The sequence below is a fragment of the Nelumbo lutea genome, chromosome 3 (assembly GCF_056320005.1).
Source record: "Nelumbo lutea isolate HS-2025 chromosome 3, American lotus-T2T, whole genome shotgun sequence".
NCBI classification, from domain to species: Eukaryota; Viridiplantae; Streptophyta; class Magnoliopsida; order Proteales; family Nelumbonaceae; genus Nelumbo; species Nelumbo lutea.
The window spans coordinates 65,362,826-65,373,327 of record NC_142686.1 but is presented as its reverse complement, the minus strand read 5'-3'; the positions used below and the strand labels follow the sequence as shown (position 1 = coordinate 65,373,327).

The window sequence follows — 10,502 nt, the reverse complement described above, 5'->3', positions numbered from 1 at the left end:
GAACCATGTTTTGACATGGCGCGACGACATTCGGGCCGGTCTCGCATAAATGACAGCCTTATTTTTCAAACGATACTTAACTCCCTTCTCATATGATGGCAAACCTTAATACCCACCCCACGGCTGACTCCTTTTCCGTATCCTATTGCGATAACTCTTTCGCACTCGGTAATGTTTAGACGCCGAAACAATTCTCAACTCTTTTGACGATCTCCGAACCAAGCATTCTTCGCAATAAGATTGTTCTTCATTGATTAACACAAAAGATACCCGACCTTAAGTATTTGCGCTGAATCTGATCACTTCCAATATTATTCACTTGTATAAGTTCTTCTCACATAAAAGAATTTATACTTACCACCAAGAGGTCTTACACTATTGGATGCGATGAAGGTCAAAACTTTTTTTCATATGCATTCAGGAACAAAGATTAAGGTACACCATTTCCAATAGCAAGGGACTTTTGAATGCAAAAACGCCAAAATAGAAGGGGAAAATCTATGACATCGGAAGTAAGGAGTACGCACGGACCATATAGCCCATTGGGCCAACACAAGGTTTTGGATAACCTTTATCTTGCCACCTAGATTGTAAGTGTTTTTATGTTGAAACTTTAACAAACTTCGTTTAACTCTTGACATAAGCGGCACCGTTCGAACGATCTGGATACAATTTGTGATACATTTCTGGTGTTTTGCTCTTTTTCGTGCAAGCTTAGAGTACTTATAATATAATCGATTTCGCGACAAACCATGAGGTATCTACGTATAAGACTTTTTTTGGAATGCGATAAAACCATTATTTTTAAAAACGAACCGGAAACAGAACCAGTCAGGGGATTGGTTTCCGATTAAACGGTTCAACCATCCGGTTGGAATGGTTCGACCCGTGATGTCAATTAAAAATAAAAAAATATTTATAAATAATAAAAATAGTATAAACTTAAATAAAAACAAAAAACATACAGAAAATAAAACTATCTAAATAAAAAATAATATAGTACAAAATACATAAAAAATATAAAAATAAAATACAGAAGTATTCTAAAAAATACAGAAAAAACATAAAAAAATTCAAAAAAAAATCAGAAAAAATAAAACAGAAAAATAAAACAAAATTTGCAAAAAATACAAAAAAAAAAATCTACAATGTTAAGTCCTAAAATGCAAAGATCCTTGACCTAAAATCAAGATTCACAGAGATTGATTCCCTGGCACCAAGATAAAAGGGGAGAAATATGAGCATTCACTCTAGAATGTTAGATTGCTATGCCACCAAGATTGATCTGTAAAAGAATATACATTAATTTTACCTAATTGATCAAAAAAATTACACTAATTTTTACTTGGAAGTACTGCAAATTCACCTGCCGTAAAGCCTAGAAGTGCTGCAAATTGCAAAAAAGCTATCCGTCGCCAGTCGCCTTTAATCGCGGTCAGTTGGTGTGTGTCGCCATCAAACGCCGGAGGTGCTGGCCACCATAGGTGGTTGGTTAGGTGTAAGGGATGGCTACCGCTACAAACTCGCCTGCCGCAAAGCCTGGAAGTGATGCAAATTGCAAAAAACGTTGGCCGTCGCTACAAACTCGCCGTTGCCAGTCGCCGTTAGTCGCGGTCGGTCAGTGTGTGTCACCGTCGAATGCCGGAGGTGCTAGTTGCAACAAGTGGTTGGTTGAGTGTGAGGGATGGTCGCCGCTGCAAACTCGTCGTTGCCGATCGCTGTTAATCACCACCGGTCGGTGTGTATCGCCATCGAACGCCGGAGGTGCTGGCCGCCGCAGGTGGTCAGTTGGGTGTGAGGTCTAAGAGGAGGGAAGAACGAAAATTGGGTTCTAACCCTACATTCGATTAATTGATTTGGAATGGGGATATTAAAGGAATTTTATTTTTTATTTTTTTTTATTTAAAACATTAAAAATAAAAAAGAAAACCCACGAACCGCTACCCGAGTTAAACTATTTAACGGTCCAACCGCCTGAGTTAATGGTTTTTTGACTTTTTCAACATTTTTTAAAGATTTTCAGTTTTTAGTGTAACCGGACCTAGGGGCCTGACCGATTACCGGTTTTTCCGGTACCATCTGGTCCGATCCGGTTTTGAAAAGCATGGATAAAACTTTAACCAATTAATACGATATTTTTTAGAGCTACACTAAGGGATTAATAAGCGCATGTAAGGAGGTTACTGAGGCAAAGACAAAGACAGGAAGAGTACAAATATTCAAATTACACAAAATAGCACTTCCTTTTCATTGAAATATTGATATGTCTTACAATTATACTACCCACTAAACCACTCGTCCCTCATACGGGTGATTTCGTCCAATTTTGCCTGATCCGCTGCATTCTGTGAGCTCCTTGACCTCCTCTCGTATTGCCAGACCAATTTCTGCTGCACGTTCACTCATCAATCATGACATTTAATTTTTTCTCAGACCTCTCGAAATTGACCTCAATAACCCTTTTGTGGAGGATAATCTTGTTAAGAATATATGCTGAATTACTCTCACAGTGTATATCTTCTTTGTATAATATTTTCTTATAGTTCAGATAGTAGGAAAGATACGTTTGAATTCCTATAAACTTAGGAGTTATAGTTGCCATAAGTTTGGAGATTCGATGGGTATAACCATGTATATTTTTTAATTCTCAATGAAGATAGAAAGAATCAACCGGAAAAGCTTTGGTTTTACAATCCGTCACCACACACGTCATTATGTAGCGCTATAAACTAGCCCATGTTCTATTTAAACTCCGTGCCCTCAAAGCTCAAATCCATTCCCATCTCTCTACCATAACCACAGCACACTTGAATCTGAATCTGCTCATCAAAATAAAGCACACAAAACACTTGAATCTGCACTCCTGGCTCCAGCTATGTCGCACCCCCACTTCCTGGTTGTGACGTTCCCTGCTCAAGGCCACATCAACCCAAGCCTCCAGTTCGCCAAGTGCCTCATACGCATCGGCGCTCAAGTCACCTTCGCCACCAGCGTCTCTGCCCACCGTCGCATGTCGAACGCCTGCAACCCAGATGGCTTAACCTTCGCACCCTTCTCAGACGGCTATGACGATGGCTTCAAACCCATCGACAGCATCGAACACTTCTGTCCGAGCTGAAACGCCGTGGTTCAGAGACTCTGAGAGAGCTTATTCTCAGCCTAGCTAGAGAAGTCCACCCCGTTACCTGCTTGGTTTACACTCTCCTCCTACCGTGGGCCGCAGACGTCGCACGTAACCTTGATGTCCCCAAGGCTCTTCTCTGGATTCAATCCACCACTGTCTTCGACATCTACTACTACAACTTCACTGGCTATGGCGACCTCATAAGTAACAACAAAAATGACTCCTCGTATACTATAGAACTACCAGGTCTACCACCACTCACCAGCCGAGACCTTCCCTCCTTTCTCCTCCCTTCCAATACCGCCTACCCTTTCGCTCTTCCAACATTTCATGAACAGATCGAAACCTTGGAACGAGAAACCAAGCCACGAGTTCTTGTAAACACGTTCGATGCCTTAGAGCCTGAAGCACTGAGAGCCGTTGAGAAGATTGATTTGATTGGAGTTGGGCCATTGATTCTGTTGGATTTTAATCTCATAAGAGATTAAATCCAATGGGTTTGATTAGTCAATTACATGAGAAATTGCACCTGTACACTTGTTTAAAAAAAAAAATAATAATAATAATAAAATAAGTTTTTCTCTTACAAAAACCCAGTTTTGAACTTGTCCCACATTGGAAAATTATAAGTTTTGTTTTCAATATTTCAAAAGGAGCTGATTTACACTCCTTAGAATGAGTAGAGGAGAGTATGGGGATTCGATACCGCGCAATGCACACGCACGTGCATGCGTGTGTGTGGTGCAATGAGGCGCTTTAGAGGCGCACTTTGCTCACACTTCGTGTGGGTTGCGATGGGCGGCTTTGGTTGAGGTATATTGATGATCGTTGATCACCATTGATGAGATCAACGGTCACGATTCGATCGGGTGTGATCAAGAGGCACAATTCAAAGTTAACAGTCACCAACTGTTAACAACTTTTTAAACAATCACAATGGTTGAAATTGTGACTGTTCAAGGTGCCTTCTCTAAACTAGATTCTCGCCCAAGGCTATGTTGTATCCTGGGAACGAATTTGCTTGTAACCCAACAGCAAACTCAGTAAAATTGAGTGGGGGCAAATAACGTTCTAAAGACAGTGTCTTCAGACGCGCCTCAGAGCTTCTCCTCCTAAGTTACAGTGACCCCATCTTCACCAACAATTTTAGAACGTTATTCTGCAATGGAGGCGGAAACAAGCATGACTTCGATCAAAATGATGAACCAAGATCTTGTTCGACTAGACCAGTTCGATGCAGCAAATTTCAGCCGATGGCAAGACAAGATGATCTTCTTTCTGACCACACTAAAGCTATACTATCTGTTGGACCTGAATCTGCAATCACTTCCTGAACCCACTGACAAAGACTCTGAGAATCTAAAGAAGGAAAGAGCAAAACGGGAAGAGGACTCACTTCTGTGCCGAGGACACATTCTGAATGCCTTATCAGACCAGCTCTACAACTTCTACAAGGAACTTGCATCTCCAAAAGAAATCTGAAAGGCCCTGGAATTCAAATACAAGGTGCAAGAAGCATGTACGAATAAGTATCTTATTGCAGAATACTTTGACTTCATCATGAACGACCATAAACCTATACTGGAGCAAGTTCATGAACTACATGTGATAGTCAATAAAATTCGATCCCTTAACATCATCCTTCCTGAATCTTTCCAAGTGGGAGCAATCATTGCCAAACTTCCACCCTCTTGGAAGGATTACAGGAAGAAGCTTCTGCACAAGGCTGAAGAACTTACCTTGGAGCAAATTCAGCAACACCTTCGTATTGAAGAAGAGTCTTGAATTAGAGACAGTAGGGATAAGACCCTGACCGGTATGCTGAACTCTAAGGTAAATTTTGTGGAAAACGGATCAAAGAAGACTAACCTTGCATTACAAGTAAAGAAGAAGGATGGGAACTTCAAAAACAGCAACAATAAGAAAGGATCCTGCTATGTTTGTGGAAAGAAGGGCCATTATGCTCGAGTTTGCCGATATCAAAAAGGCAGAACCAAGTCTACAAACATGGTAGAAGACAATCTCGTGGCCATGATTACTGAAGTCAACATGGCAGAATCGTCTTCTGGATGGTGGTTTGATTCAGGCGCCACAGTCCATGTTTGTAAGGACAAGTCCTTATTCAAGACATATGAAGAAGTGACTGATGGCCAGGAGGTACAGATGGAAAACCAAACATATGCCAAAGTTGCTGGAAAAGGCAACGTAGAGTTGAACTTCACCTCCAGAAAGACACTGACTCTCCTGAATGTTCTCCATGTTCCTGACGTTAGAAAGAACTTAGTCTCAGTAAATCTTGTTTGTAAGAGGTGATTCAAAGACGACAAACTAATCATATCCAAGAATGGGATGTTTGTTGGAAAGGGATATGGTTGTAATGGTATGTTCAAATTAAGTATTAATGAAGGAAAAGTTTTTGCTTATATTGTTGATTCTTTCTCTTTATGGCATGATAGATTAGCACACTTGAATTTTAAATCCATAAAGAACATGAGCAAACTAGGTATAATTGCTTATAGTAATGAATCAACTGGAAAATGTGAAATATGTGTAAAATCTAAAATGGCTAAGAAACCTTTCCCTAGTGTTGAGAGAAATTCTCAACTTCAAGAACTAATTCATTCTGACATCTCTGAATTCAATGGTATATTAACTAGAGGAGGCAAGAGATACTTCATAACATTTATAGATGACTTTTCTAGGTACACCTATGTCTACCTTATGAGAACTAAGGATGAAGCCTTTGACATGTTTAAACTATATAAGACTGAAGTTGAAAATCATCTAGAAAAGAAAATTAAAATCCTTAGAAGTGATAGGGGTGCTGAATACTTTAAAAATGAGTTTAATTCTTTCTGTGAAGAATTTGGAATAATACATCAGTGTTCTGCTCCTTATACCTCTCAGCAGAATGGCCTGGCTGAAAGGAAAAATAGAACACTTACATAAATGATAAACTGCATATTGTTAAAAGCTAATGCACCCTTAAACCTGTGGGGGGAAGCACTCCTAACAGCATGCCATTTACATAACAGAATTATTTCTAGAGTTAATAACAAATGCCCATATGAATTATGGACAGGAAGAAAACCTACTTTAGCATATCTAAAATTGTGGGGGTGCTTAGCATATTATAGAGTTTCAGATCCTAAAAGAACCAAATTAGGACTCAGAGCTAAGAAAAGTATGTTTGTTGGATATGCAGAACATAGCAAGGCTTATAGGCTTCTAGACTTAGAGTCCAACAAAATAATTGAAACTAGAGATGTTGAATTCTTTGAAAATAAACTGTGTTTTGAACCTGAAGAAAATGAATCCACAGAAAATGACAGAGAAACTCAAATCTCAATACCTGTTGATAATAATGAGACTGAAAGAAGAAATGACACAACTATAACACCTACAATAGGACTTGGAAAAAGTCAAAGACAAAAAACAAAGAAACACTTAGGTTCAAATTTTATCTCTTCAGTCAATTGTATTTTTTGTTGAGGCTGATAGAGAGAATCTTTTAAATAAAATACTCATTGTCCTAAACATTGTAAATGATCCAAAAACCTATAGTGAGGCCATGACCTCTAGAGATGCTGCCTTTTGGAAGGAAGCTATAAATGATGAAATCGATTCAATAATGTCAAATAACACATGGGTACTAGTAGATCTGCCTCTAGGATCAAAACCAATAAAATGTAAATGGGTGTTTAGAAGAAAATACAACACTGATGGAACTGTGCAACTTTTAAGGCTAGATTGGTAGCCAAAGGATTTAGTCAAAAAGAAGGGTTTGATTACTTTGACACCTATGCACCAATGGCTAGAACAACTTCTATTAGAACACTTATAGCATTAGCATCCATTTATCACTTATCTGTTCACCAAATGGATGTTAAAACTGTTTTCTTAAATGGTGATTTAAATGAAGAGGTTTACATGGAACAACCAGAAGGATTTGTTCTTCCTGGAAACGAGAAGAAAGTCTATAAACTGGTTAAATCACTATATGGATTAAAGCAAGCACTAAACAGTGGCATGAGAAATTTGATTCTTGCATTCTAGCTTTTGGTGGATGATATGCTTATTGTGGGTACAAATATGGAATAATTGTATGTCTTTATGTGGATGATATGCTTATTGTGGGTACAAATATGGTTGGCATAAATGAAACTAAAAACTACTTATCCTCTGTTTTCAAGATGAAAGATTTAGGAGAAGTAGATACCATCTTGGGAATAAAAGTTAAAAAGCATAGTAGGGGCTATGCATTAAGCCAATCACATTATATTGAGAAAGTACTTGAGAAATTTAAGCATTTAGGGTTTAAAGAATATAGCACGCCATATGATTCTAGTATAAAACTAGTAGAAAATACTGGTAGAGCAATTGCACAACTTGAGTATGCTAGTGCAATAGGGAGCTTGATGTATGCTATGCTTTGTACCAGACCTGATATTGCATTTGCAATAAGTAAACTCAGTCGGTTTACAAGTAATCCCGGTGCAGAGCATTGGAAGGCAATTGGGAGAGTTCTTGGGTATCTCAAGAGAACCCTGGAACTTGGCTTGTTTTATTGTGATTATCCAATTGTACTAGAAGGGTACACTGATGCAAGTTGGATTACCGGTAATGGAGATAACAAGTCCACATCTGGATGGATTTTTGTCCTTGGTGGGGGTGCAATCTCTTGGGCATCCAAGAGACAAACTTGTATATCTCACTCGACCATGGAATCCGAATTCATAGCCTTAGCGGCTGCTGGAAAAGAGGCTGAATGGATTAGGAATTTATTATTGGATATAAAACTTTGGCCTAGTCCTATGCCTCTAATTTCCATTTACTGTGATAGTGAGGCAACTCTGTCAAGGGCCTACAGTGGTACCTACAATGGCAAGTCCAGACATAAATTTGTTAGGCAACTGATTCAAGATGGAATCATCACTATAACCTATGTGAGGTCAAGTAAAAACTTGACTGATCCTCTTACCAAGGGTTTAGCCAGAGAATTGATAAGAATGACAACCAAAGAGAAGGGATTAAAACCCTTTACTTAGTCACCTATAATGGTAACCCAACCTGAACTGAAAAGCCATCAGTATTGGGTTTAATGGGTAACAACAAGTTATAGTAATGTGACTGTTAGCACTGACATTGAGAAATTTCCCATCACAACATAAACGGTGTTGTCCGTTATGATGAGAGATTGAGATAAACTCTTAATGGAGTTATGGAATGTGTCAAATAACGGAGCACATAGTGGAACTTCACCTATGTGAACATAGAAGTGGTGCCGCTTCTCATGAGGGTTTGGGTTTGCTCTCGGGATTGTTCATGAAACCAGGAAAGAAGCACATGGTCATAACAGTGTTGAGCAAAATTTGAAACTCTTGCAGAGACTGAACATTTTTATGTGTATAGGTGTCTCCGGTCTGTCTTGAGAGTAGTTAGTTTAAGGTCTTACCACCAATAACTTTGACAAGGCTCTGAAATAACTATACTAACAAGAGGTTTAAGTTGATAAACACCTTTTCTATGCATAAATGTGTCATAATAGTTTGGATTGAGAGAGAACTATGTAATTGATCAATCATGGTGGGGGATTGTTGGATTTTAATCTCATAAGAGATTAAATCCAATGGGTTTGATTGGTCAATTACATGAGAAATTGCACCTATACACTTGTTTAAAAAAAATAATAATAATAAAATAAGTTTTTCTCTTACAAAAACCCAGTTTTGAACTTGTCCCACATTGAAAAATTATAAGTTTTGTTTTCAATATTTCAATAAGAGCTGATTTACACTCCTTAGAATTAGTAGAGGAGAGTATGGGGATTCGATACTGTGCAATGCGCGCACACGCATGTGCGCGTGTGTGTGTGGCACAATGAAGCGCTTTAGAGGTGCACGTTGCTCGCACTTCGCGTGGCTTGCGATGGGCGGCTCTGGTTTTGGTACGTTGATGACCGTTGATCACCATTGATGAGATCAACGGTCACGATTCGATCGGGTGTGATCAAGAGACACAATTCAAAGTTAACAGTCACCAACTGTTAATAACTTTTTAAACAGTCACAATGGTTGAAATTGTGACTGTTCAAGGTGCATTCTCTAAACCAGCACCTACATTTTCCTCATACCTCTTCACAAGTTATTTAAGGAGCATGAATCAGACTCCGAAAACACAATTTTCGAAATTCACTATCTCTCTCTCTCTCTCAGTCCTGTCTGCTACAGTCTCACAGAAGGTTTCTTTGGAGACTCTTCAACTTTGCTGGTTGCAGATTCTCGCCCAAGGCTCTGTTGTATCCTGGGAACGAATTTGCCTGTAACCCAACAGCAAACTCAGTAAAACTGAGTGGGGGCAAATAACGTTCTAAAGACAGTGTCTTTAGACAAGCCTTAGAGCTTCTCCTCCTAAGTTACAGTAACCCCATCTTCACCAACAGATTCCGTCGGCTTTCTTAGACGGCAAAGACCCATCTGATAAATCTTTTGGAGGAGATCTGTTCCATGGTTCGACAGACTACATGGAGTGGCTAAACTCGAAAGAGGATTCATCTGTGGTCTACATGTCGTTCGGAAGCATCGTTGTGTTACCCATGCAGAAAATGGAAGAGCTTGCAAGAGCGTTGATAGAGAGTGGCCGGCCGTTCTTGTGGGTCATCCGGAAGAATGAGAATGCTTAAGAAGAAACGAAGAAAGAGGAAGAAGCATTTCTGAGTAGGGTCGAAGAGCAGAAAAGAGAAGGAATGATAGTGCCGTGGTGTTCTCAGGTTGAAGTTCTCTCACGCCCTTCGGTGGGTTGCTTCCTGTCGCACTGTGGGTAGAATTCAACGTTGGAGAGTCTGGTGACTGGGGTTCGGGTGGTGGTGTTTCCACTGTGGACGGACCAAGCGACGAATGCGATGTTAATAGAAGGTGTTTGCGGTACAGGGGTGAGCATGAGAGCAAAGGAGAAGGAGATGGAGTAGTTGAGAGGGAGGAGATCAAGAGGTGCTTAGATATGGTGATGGAAGGAGAGAATGGGGAAGAGATGAAAAGGAACGCCAGGAAATGGAAAGAACTAGCCAAGAAAGCTGTGAAGGAGGATGGTTCTTCTGATAAGAATCTCCGGCGGTTTGTGGAAGAGATGAGAAAAGATTGTTCTGTAGTTTAGAGTGTATGGTTGTAAATTTTGTTGCTTTTCGTGTGGGTGATGAGCATTCAAATTAAACGTTGGACAGGAGGGACCTCACATGGGACACTCTTGATTTTCAATTAGAATCTACTAAATAGTAAACACTGCCATTAATTTTAATTTTATCCAACGCCATCAATCCACTGTGCTTGGAACCATGAGAGAGAATATTTCACTAAGTGTTGAAAGATTTCCAGTCGTTTGA

General features: G+C 39.6%; 1 pseudogene; it reads left to right on the top strand.

Moving 5' to 3' along the window:
* The first annotated feature begins 2,875 nt into the window (after window positions 1-2,875).
* On the top strand, window positions 2,876-10,276 carry LOC148865357 (phloretin 4'-O-glucosyltransferase pseudogene; annotated as a pseudogene).
* The last annotated feature ends 226 nt before the right edge of the window (window positions 10,277-10,502 follow it).